At 37.8% G+C, this 11,560-nt stretch overlaps 1 long non-coding RNA gene across 1 annotated transcript in view; it reads left to right on the top strand.

The window, feature by feature from the left end:
- Positions 1-2,341: 2,341 nt before the first annotated feature.
- LOC140847193 (uncharacterized) overlaps positions 2,342-11,560 on the top strand; it is a 54,354-nt gene continuing 45,135 nt past the window's right edge. Inside the window, exons 1-3 of the long non-coding RNA XR_012126927.1 lie at positions 2,342-2,598; positions 3,293-3,392; positions 4,283-4,472. This is a non-coding gene — a long non-coding RNA (uncharacterized lncRNA). The remainder of the gene's footprint in view (positions 2,599-3,292; positions 3,393-4,282; positions 4,473-11,560) is intronic.

Here is an 11,560-nt window from a genome sequence, read left to right as displayed (position 1 = left end):
CGTTCAATAAACAATCCGTATCACCTAAAGTCTGTGTGGTCAGTGAACCATACCTGTGCACAAAATCCAGCCACAGCCTCTTTTGTTTGACCCAAGACCTCAGAAAGGTTTTTACATGTTTAAATAGGTGGGGGAAAGGAGAAAAAAGAAAATGTGATGGAGACAATATGCAGCTTGCAAACCTAAAATATTCACTATCTGCCTTTCTACAAAAAATGTGTACTGACCCCTAGAATAATGCCTGACACAGAGAAAGTGTCCAAAATAAACTTTTACTAAATGAATGAGTGAAAGCATGCATGCATTTGAAGCACAGAGAAGTTAACATGAATTGAGGGTTATGTCAAGCACTGTGATGCATCATCATCACTGTCTTGTATGAGAAATCTCTGTAAATGAAGGAAACTCCATGGCTACCAACAGCTATCAAAACAATCTGCAGAAAAATGAAACGTTCAAAATAGCACTGTTTTTCCCATATCAAACTATTCACTTAATGCTACTTTAATTTTTTTGTTATTAAATTGAGAAGTTGTTTTAGTAGTTTTATATGTTGTAAATGATTTATTCTACCTCTAGTGATTCAGCATTATGATCCCCTCACCCTTAAGCACAGTGTTTTTAAAGTACTTAGTCTTCTGATCACTTTTTATAGGAAAAAATACCATATATAGCAGATGGGTGGATATTCTTTTTGATACACAACATCTATACAACATCCATTCTCCCTTCTTTGGACAATTTTGCCATAATTTTCCCATAGGAAATTACTGCTCCCCACTCTCATTCCATAAACATCAGGGGGAATTGATACCACCCTTGACTGTAGGAGAAGTCATGGGACACAGGACTGACCAGCCAGAGCATTACAGTCCCCCAGCCATGACAACTGGTCTTAACAGGCACATAGTCCAGTTGGAACCAGAGAGAGGCAGTGAAACTTCAGTGGCCCTTTGGGGAAAAAGGCATACTCTCTTTTCCACCATGCTTGATTATGTAGCCAAAATGGAAAAGAATAGCCAAGAAATAGTGAGAAACAGTACTGTGACCATTTTTGAGCCTCTGACTCCACTCTTTTTTATTATAATGTAACTCAATAAATTCCCTCTTCTGTCCAAGCCAGGTTGAGTTAGAGTTGTTTAGTTTATAAAGAATGGAGAATCTAACTGATGCACCTGTCTAGTTCATTTATCTTCATTCTGTGCTTTAAACTGGCCATCTAAGTAAGTGTAACAGGTGGCTTTTGATGAAACTGCATCAGGAAGCAGCCATTTGCTCCAGAAACATGGCACAGAAACCGCCATGTCGGAGATTCCAAGGCCAGCTGTAGGATCCTTAGGGGCAGAATTTCAAAGACAGATGTGACCTTAAAGAAGACCATGTATTTTAGGGATTACAAATCCAAAACATGCACAGCCAGAAGTGGAATATGAGTGAGTGAGCGGGTCAGAGGTGAGAACAGAGACAGTACACACAATGAAAACTGGCCAGTGACATGCAACCTTACATAGGGCAATGGAGGCTCAAGATGCAAGATATTATGTGAAATCCTTCTGTCTTTAAATGTTACTAAATAAATTGCCAGGATATTCATTATGCAGATGAGGACAGGGTGGTGGTAAGGTAGCAAACTAAACCCAAAAATGAACAATGTCTTACCTCGGTGCTACCAAACTGCTATCAAAAGGCAAAGATTAGACTCAAATTCCAGTCTCCTGGTTTGTTCCCCTGTGCTGACCAACTAAAGACTACACTTTAATAAGAGTAACCCTTCATACCCAGAGAACAATGCCAGTTTGCATAGCACTCTCATACAAAGTGAAACTGAATCTTATGCTCTAAGAGTTAATGAAAAGACAGAGAGGCAAAAAGGATGATTTCCTCTCCCTTGGAGGAACTCTGGCTACTATCCACCTCTTGGAACATGTGCAGAACTACTGTTTAAAAAAATACAGTAACAGGAATCCAAAGATGGCAGGCTAGGTTTGCACTCAGTTAAAGAAAGTCTTTCCTCCAGGTGCACCTACATTGTTATTTAATTCTCTCTGACCACATCTGCCTGCTGTTTTCAGTCTGCATATTGCCAAGAGAAGATGAATTTTTATGTGGAAAAGGCAGAACGGGAATACTAAGCACCAATTTCCAACTCAGGACCCTAGGTTCATGTCTTGTCTCTGCCTCTGGCAAGTTATTCAGTCTCATGGAGTTGTAAAAGATCCAATAAGCTCGTGTGTAAAGTTTTTATTCAAATAAACCTGTCCAGGACAAATCACTACTAAACACATCTCTCCCTAGAAACCTTATCACAGTTGTCATTTTATGGGCTTTCCTGGGTTAATATTTGATTACTGTCTCTCTCTATAGAAAATGCAGTCCGTGCCCTACCCACATCCCTCCAACCATATCATTTTAGGGAGCTCAGCCAATATATGTATCTCTGGCCCTAAGAGCTTTTCTTGGAAACCTGAAAGGCTACTGTCCAGCAGGCTGAAGTTCTAAGGAATAAATATCCTCTGCCAGCAACACTCAACCAATGATCTGGATTCGGCACACAAATGCCCCCAACTCCCTAACCCCTTTGGGAAGGACAGTCCTGAGGTATGTATCTGGCATATATTCACAGTAACCTGTAGGTGTAAGCTCCAGTTGTTCAATGTGGTATCTGGCTTCATAGGACTCCTCCCTTGCCTGTGTCATGTCTGTACTCTCTGTTTCCTGTAACTCTCAAATAAGATAACATACTATTCATCCAAGCCTTGAATGCCTGAATGAGCTCCTTGAATAAAAAGGACAATAGTTCCTCCCTCTCTTAGAGGATTTTTCCTGGAAGCCCACCAGACTGCAACCTCTCTTCCTCCTCCTCCCCCTACCAAAGCCTCTCAGCTGTAATTTGAGTGTTCTCCACAATTAAAAAAAAAGTCCCTAAAGATTTGCCTATCATTCAGAAAATTATCTGCCATACATAATTAGGTTAACTTGGCATCTGAAATGTTCACATGTTATTAATGAAAGCAAACATATGGAGCAGGTGTTCCTGATTTGCCGAGAAAGGGTGATAAGTCATGAGCTCCACACACAAATTCTCACCAGACCTCTCCCAGAAAAGAAAACAGTATATTGGAAAGACTTCAGAGTCCCAGAATCTCAGAAGAGTCCTCACTCAAGACATGTATAACTCTGTGGAAGCACAGAGTTAGCATTCACCCCAGTAGATAACCCTAAACTTGGGCAAATTCAGACACAACACATTTCAGAATCACTAACATTCATTGTGTCTCCTCTCTTCCTTTAGATCAACCCAAACCTGTAGCCTTGTGAAAAAAAGATTGCAGATAGGGACCTGAAATGAGAAGAACTTATTTCCATCCATAGGTTGGAAAGAAACATACCAGGTGGGAAATTGGAGCTCTTGAGTGGTTTCTTAAGAATGCCAGATTCATTAGGATCTCCAGCTAACTGCAACTTTGCAACATCACAAAGGTGCCCGCACATCACCACCCTTCCTGGAAGCTTGCTCTTCTTTTCCCTGGGTAATGTGCCACTGTGATGCATGCTTGCAAGTATAAGCACTCTGTGAACACTCAGATGTCTGGAAAAGTGCTTAAAACAAGCCTACCTAAAGCTAAGATATTGAAAATAGGCCAAAAGAGTAGGCTAGGTTACCATGGGTAAACTGTGTCCTCTCACTGGTTCCCCTGATTAATCCACTATGGCAACTGGGTCTCTTTTACAGTAAACCACCTGATGGGGAGCGCTCACTACAGAGCAGACTTTCTTTTAATTTCTCTTAAAGTTTTCTAATCAAAAAAGCTTCCCTAATTGTGTTCAGTCCATCATAACAGAAAATGGAAGGGGAACCCATGCTTTAAAGGGCAGTCTTTCAGTGATGCTTGACTAGAAGAGCCTAAAGGCTTGATGCTGGTCATGTGTCTGAACCAAAGCCTAGAGGCAGAAGCCCCAGCACTAGAGATGGGCCCAGGGTTCCTCTGGTCACAGACTGGCACCTAACTAAGCATCTCTTTGATTACTGAGGTAAAAGAATGTTATAACTGGGCAAACTGCTCAAGTCACCACATATTTCTGAGTGGTAACATCACATACCTATCTAGCATTAGATCTGAAACTGACCTCCACCAATCCAGGTTATCCATGCCACTACCCAAGGCTGGCTTGGTAAGGTTACATTAGTCATTTTCCCATCCTAAATATATTTAGAGACTTGAATCTTTCTAGAACCATTATGGTGTTATAGCAGGCATGTTGATAGTTCTAATTCCCTCAGTTCACTTGAGGTCACCTGAAGCTGTGGTTCCCCAAATGGCAACAGCCTCCTACCTGAAGCCTCTGCACCCCTTCACTGTGGGTGAAGACTTTCCCCAGCAGCACCAGAGCTTACTCCACCAAATGGGAGTGTAAACTGGATCTGCAGGTGGCAGGACACCAGGGACAACCCTCAAGTAATAGAGATGGAAGTAAGTGAATAAATGCCTCAATTTCCCTGGCCTCTGGTGGTCAACTCTAGGTGTATTCCATACAGTTTCTTACAGGGTCTGTGACAAGAGGGTTTCCCAAAACTCATTCATTTACATATTTTTATGGGCTTTTATCCCTTCCCTGTGTCACTTCTTCCAGTTCCTCACTTGTACTTCCTAGATTCACCTCCCAAATAAGATACCAGCACAAGTCCTTGAGTTACTCTGGTTCTGCAGGAATCCAAACTAAGATAAAGACAAAGGTAGTTTTAATCACTCCCTAGCTTAGTATGCTATATAACATAGTATTTTCATATATGTTTTTGGAAATATATATATTTAGAATTATATAGATTTATTTATATGTAAGTATGTACATAAAAGTTTTTAATGAATGAGATCAAATTATGTGATAAATAAAGATACACCATGCAGAGCTCCCTTAAAGAGAGAGCCTTTTGCCCCAGATGCAAGGGGTGCTATCAAGGTCATCCTCCAGCTGCAAGCCCACTCAGAGAATGCTCTTCTGCAAAGTGTGCCTAGCCTCTGAGTGAATCCGAACACCACATTGGGTCATTGGCATTTGGGGTAGGAAAGATCATAAAAGGAAAGACTGAGTGAAAGCCACTTAAACTGTCCTCCCATCACTGGCCAAAGCAGTGACTCTAAAACATTAGCTTATTCCAGGAGTAGGTGAGAAGATAGATGTTTACCACCCTTAAAGATCTTAAGAATGCAGAGGGAATGGTCTCTATTATTATATTCATTTAATTCACTAATCAAGCCTCTGAAGAGAACGTCTGGGTCCTGCAGAATCACTATACACTGCTGCAGACTTGACTGGTAGTGATCACATTTGTACTTGGAAATAAACTCATGAAGAAACTTTTCTTTGTAAAGAAAGCAGTAGAACTATTAAAGAACAAAAAAGACTTGAATAAATGGATAACCACATCATATTCCTTCAAGGAAGATTTAATATTTCAAAGATAGCAATTCTTCCCATGTTTATCTATAATTTAATAGTCTCAATTAAATACCAAAAGATTTATTTTAGAATTTGAAGACATTATTCTAAAATTAATTTGGAAAAATAAATGAAAAAGAATAGTCCAAAATGTTTTAAAAAGAAAAATATTGGTGGGTAGAGGAGTGGCGGGATGATTTTATTATCAGTTCTTTAATTCACTATAACTAAAATAATTGAAATAGAGACACAACAATTTTTAAAAAGTATAAAAATAGACTTCAGAGTGGTACTTCCAAAATGTCACAGTAAGGATCTCCAAAATTTTTCTCCTCCATTAAAACAATGAAGACACTAAAAAAAAGGCACAAAAGTTTTTCAGGACTCTGGAAAAACCAGAGACTTGCAAAAATCTTAGGATCATTTATCAAGAAAAACAGCTGCATGTTTGTAAGGACAGTAAGCTTCGTGGTGCTTTCCTATTCCCATCCCCACTTCAGACCCACAATGGGCTTGAAAACCAGAAGACTCACAACCATGGTAGCTGCTAAAACCAGCAGGAGAAAATATGGGTTTGGGGTTTGGAGAGCATCAGAAAGCCCCACCCCCAGCAAACTGTCACTACTTCATCTGTCAGCCCTTAGAAAAGCACTATTCACAGGACTTGTCATTATTTCACCTGGCTCACAAATCCCTCAGTGGGAAAAGTCCTACACCAGGGCATTTGTCAAAAACAGTAAGTGACAATTGTTGAACCTCACAGTTGTCTGAAGAAGTGATACTAGTTGGGAAATAAGAGGCTGGCCAAAAAATTTAAAAAGGAGATTTGAAAAAGAGCTATTCCTAGGAGTTTTAAAAAGGAGATCCCCATATTCCTACAGATCTAGCAGGCCATTTACATGTGAGTCTCTGACATGCCAAGAAAGGCTTACTCTGAGGCCTTACACAAGCAGGAAGTGACAGCTGAGGTGGAGTTGTAAACTTCCAGAACATTGAAGGCATGTCCCAACTAAGAGAGAGAGAGCCCTTTGGCAAAGTGTAGAAGACTTATTAGTTTAAGACATTTAAGGAAAAGTTTGCCCAATCATTAGCTGACCTCTAAGCTAACCAAACAGAGATGTCAATGCTTGCATCCAACATGTAACACAGATTTTACAGAATTAGTTCAGGAAAGTCCCTAGACAACAAAAATGATAAACCCTGAAGAGAGGGAGAGTCTGATTCACAGAGTTGAAAAGTTATATTATTTTACAAGTAGAGTTTTCAGCAAAAAATTATGAGAGATGCAAAGTAACAGGAAGTATGACACACATACACAAACACAAGCAGTCAAACAAACTATTTTTAAGGGAATCCATATATTATAATTCCTCATTTAAATTCAGCTTTTATAAGTATTTTCAAAGAACCAAAAGAAGCTAGACCTCCTGAATTAAAAGAAAGTATGTGAATGATGATCACCAGAGAATATTAAAAAAGAAACATAAAATATTAAAAAGAACTGAATAGAAACTGAGGAGATGAAAAAATATAATTATTTTTTAAATCACTGAAAGGACTCAATAGCAAATTTTAGTTGAAAGAAGAATCAGTGAACTTGAAGATACATTAGTTAAAATTATTCAGTCTGAGAAACAGAAAGAAAAAAGAATAATGAAAAATGAACAGAGGTTCAGAAACCTGGGCAATAATATCAATATACAAAATATACAAAAATATACAATATACAAAAATAAACAGTTCTTAACCATATATATGAAAAAAAGCATGATGAGAAGTCACAGAGGAGAGGAGAGAGAGAAGCAGCAAGAATATTTGAAGAAATAATGACCAAAACTTCCCAAATTTGACAAATTATTTCTCTACATAGCTATGAAACTCAGTAAGCTCACAGAAGTCACTCAAAGAATTATACACCTAGACACATCGTACTCAAAATGTCAAAAAACAGAGTATGTAAATCAATCCAAGTAGATCTGGTATTTCAGTGTATAACAGAGGTGAAATTTCAGTTCACTGAAGAAGCCTGGGTTGTTCAGTTAACAAAGCTGGGCCACAGATTATTAGTTCTAAAAAAAAATTTTAAATGTATCCTGACTCATTCATTTTTCTAAAATAAACTCCTAATAGATAAAGATTTAAATACAAAAAATGAGACCATAAAAGCCTGAGAAAAGGTTCTTGTCCAACATGGCAACACAGGAGCTCCTGAACTCCCCTCCCACAGGCCCACCAAATCTACAGCTGCACATGGAGTGATTCCCTCTGAATCCAGGCACTAGTTGAGTGACTCCTGCACACTGGGCAAATGAGAAAATACTGACATCGAAACAGGTAGGAAAGGCTGAGACACAGTCTTTCCATAAACTCCACTCCCTACACAGTAAGGTATAATTGGTAGGGACCCACAACTGCCAGCTTCTTCCTGAGGAGCAGAGATTTGGGCCAACATCTAGCAACCCAATTTAAAACTTCCACTTTTTAAGGTCCCCAAAACACCTTGCTCTGAAAGCCAATGGGGCTTGCATTTCTGAGACCACAAGACCACCAAATAAAGAAACACTTCTTAGGAGGCTCATGAGAAATAGCTGTGGTTATCTCTCAGGCCTCAGCACAGAAGTTGAAGGCAGAAACACCCATCTTCCACTCTTTCCCTGAAAATGGCTCATTAGCATACTTTGAAAGCTGCTACTTGAGTGTCAGGTTTCTAATTTAGCACATATACAGGGGCTGACTGGGATCCTCCCCAGAGACCAGGAAGGCCAGTGAATGCCATCTGTGCATTCTCTGCCTGGCCTGCTTCAGGTCACTGGTGTCTCCCTGGAAGGAGTTTGTGTGCACACCTGGCACCCCAGCTTTTGTGGCTGCTGTCCAGAGAACACATTCCTTGATCACATGCTTCTAGTGGCCAGCGGGGCTTGCCTTCACTAGTCCCACAGGACTGAGGCAAAAAATAAACAGTTCTTAACCAGCTGTTCCCTAGGGCTCAGAGCAGAGCAAGCTGACAGAAGTTGTCTTCCAGTCTTCCCCTGAAAGAAATATATGTGCATACTTTAGAAGCTTCTGGCTGAGAGTCTAACTTCTAATCAGCCTGAATCAGGTGCTAACAGAATCACCTCTTTGGGACACAGCAGGTCTTGGCATATCCCCAGTTTCTGGGGCCACTAGGAGCACAGAAGACAGACTGGATAATCACAAAGGTTTGAGAGACAACTGAGACCTTGGGTCAGGCTAAATGATAAGTTTCATCCCCTACACAGGATCTCTCCATCAAGGGTCGGTGGGAGAGGTGGCTGTTTCATTGAATGCACAGAAACCAATACAGAGTGTCAAGGAAATTGAAAACAGATGGATATGTTAAAAATAATAATAATAATAAGGTAAAACTTCAGAAAGAGACCTTAGTGAAACAGATATAAGTGATTTTCCTGTTCCCAGTCTCACCATTTTTATTCAACATAATACTAAAAGTCCTAGCTAAAACAATTAGGCAAGAAAAAGGAACAAAAGGAATCCAAATCAGAAAAGGAAGAAGCAAAATTGTCTCTATTTGCAGATGACATGATATTACATAGAGAAAACCCTTCAGATGCCACCAAAAAAACTGTTAGAACTAATAAGTAAAGTTGTAGGATTCAAAATCAATATACAAAAGTCAGTTGCATTTCTATACACTATTAACAAACTATCAGAAAGAGAAATTAAGAAAATAATCCCATTTGCAATTGCACCAAAGTGAATGAAATAGTTATGAATAAATTTAAACATGTAGCTTAAAAATCTGTACACTGAAAACCATGAGAAATTAGTGAAAGAAATTGAAGAAGACATAAATAAATGGAAAGATATGCTGTGCTCATAAATTAGAAGAATTGTATTGTTAAAATGTCCATACTAACAAAAGCAATTACAGATTCAGTGCAATCCCTATCAAAATTCCAATGGCATTTTTCATGGAAATAAAAAAAAACACAAAATACATAAGGAACCACAAAAGACCCAAAATAGCCAAAGCAGCTTCAAGAAAGAAGAACAAAGCTAAAAAGTGTCACACAGCCTGACTTCAAGCTATACTACAAAACTATTGTAATCAAAACAGAATGGTATTGACATAAAAACAGATACATAGATTAATGGAAGAGAATAGAGGGCCCAGAAATAAGCTCATGTATATATGATCAATTAATTTGTGACAAAGAAGCCATGAAAACACAATGGAGAAAAAATAGTCTCTTTAACAAGTGGCATTAAGAAAAATGGATTACCATATGAAAAAGATTAAACTGGACAATTACTTTACAGTATACACAAAAATCAATTCCAAATGGATTAGAGATTTGAACATAAGACCTGAAACCATAAAACTCCTAGAAAAAATTAGAAGGGAAAAGCTCCTTGTCTTGACAATGATTTTTTGGATTAAGCAACAAAAGAAAAAATAAAAAGTAGGACTCCATCAAATTAAAAATCTTCTGCACAGTAAAGAAAGTGATAAGCAAAATGAAAAGACAACATACAGAATTGGAGAAAATATTTGCAAATCACATATCTGATAAAGGGTTAATATGCAAACTATATAAAGAACTCATAAAATCCAATAGCAAAATAAAAATCCAATTAAGAAATGGACAGAGAAACTGAATAGCCATTTTTCCAAAGAAGACATACAAATGGCCAACATGTAAATGAAAAGGTGCTCAGCATCACTAAAAGTCATCAGGGAAGTGCAAATCTAAGCCACCTCACACCTGTTAGAATGCTTATCATCAAAAAGACAAGTGTTGGTAAGAGTGTGGAGAAAAGGGAACACTTGTTCTGCCACTATGGAGAACAGTGTGGAGGCAATCCCACTTCTGGGCATATATCCAAGGAAAATGAAAACAGGATATCCAAAAGATATCTACATTCCCATGTTTACTGCAGTATTATTCACAGTTGCCAATATATGCAAACAATCCAGGAGTCCTTCAACAGATAAAGGAATGGAATAATATTTAGCCAGAGAAAGAAGGAAATAGTGTCATTTGGGACAACATGGATGGACATTGAGGAGATTACACTAAGTAAAAAAAGCATACAGAGAAAGCAAATACTGCACAGTATCACTTATATACTTAATCTTTAAAAAGTCAAACTCATAGAGACAGAGTAGAAAAGTGGTTGCCAGAGGTTGGGGAGTAGGTGAAATAGAGAGAAGTTGGTAAAAGCATCCAGTCTTTCAGCTGTAAGATGAATAAGGTCTGAGGATATAATGTAAAACATGGTGACTATAGCAGAAACAGAGTATTATATAACTGAAATCTGCTAAGAGAGTAGAACTTAAATGTCCTCACCAAAAAAGAAAAAAAAAGATAAATATGTGAGGTGATGGACGTGTTAATTAACTTGAGAATCCATTCATGATGTATAAATATATCAAATCACCATGATGTACACTTTAAATATCTTACTATTTTATATGTCAATTATGCCTCAATAACGTTGAAAATGTTTTAAAGCACTGGGACAAAACAGAAGTGAATATATTTATTGCCTTAGAAAAAGATATCAGTTTTGTGACCTGAAAAATAAAAGTAATGAAGGAAAATACTGACCAACTTGATGTTAAGATTTTTCATTCCTGAGTAGAAGAAACCAAAATTAAACTGAGAAACAAAAGATAAATATAAAATATACGTAACCCCTGAAACACATAGAAGGTAATACACAATTGTGTTTACACATAGAAAAGGAAAGGAATTCACAGAAGAAAGAAAATAAAATAGGCAATTAACATAAAACAATCATTGTGAATATCACTCATATTTAAAGACATAAAATTAAAACAATACAATGTCATTTTCACATATCAGATTATGTCTTATCTTCTTTAAATCTATATCAGAGTAGACAAGGACATGGTAACTAATTATTGTAATTATTTCACAATGTATACATATATTAAATCATCACTTTGTATACCTTAAACTTACACAATGTTATTTGTCAATTATCTCAATAAACCTGGAAGATTACAATTTTTTAAAAGATGTGGTAACTAAGAATTGCACTAGATGGAATCTATTAACATTATTGCAGTTCATATCCTTTGCCTCATGATTCCTATACACAACTACTTTAC

Source organism: Manis javanica, chromosome 17 (assembly GCF_040802235.1).
Source record: "Manis javanica isolate MJ-LG chromosome 17, MJ_LKY, whole genome shotgun sequence".
Taxonomy (NCBI): domain Eukaryota; kingdom Metazoa; phylum Chordata; class Mammalia; order Pholidota; family Manidae; genus Manis; species Manis javanica.
The sequence above is the reverse complement of the archived record's forward strand: the minus strand, read 5'-3'. Positions and strand labels throughout refer to the sequence as shown.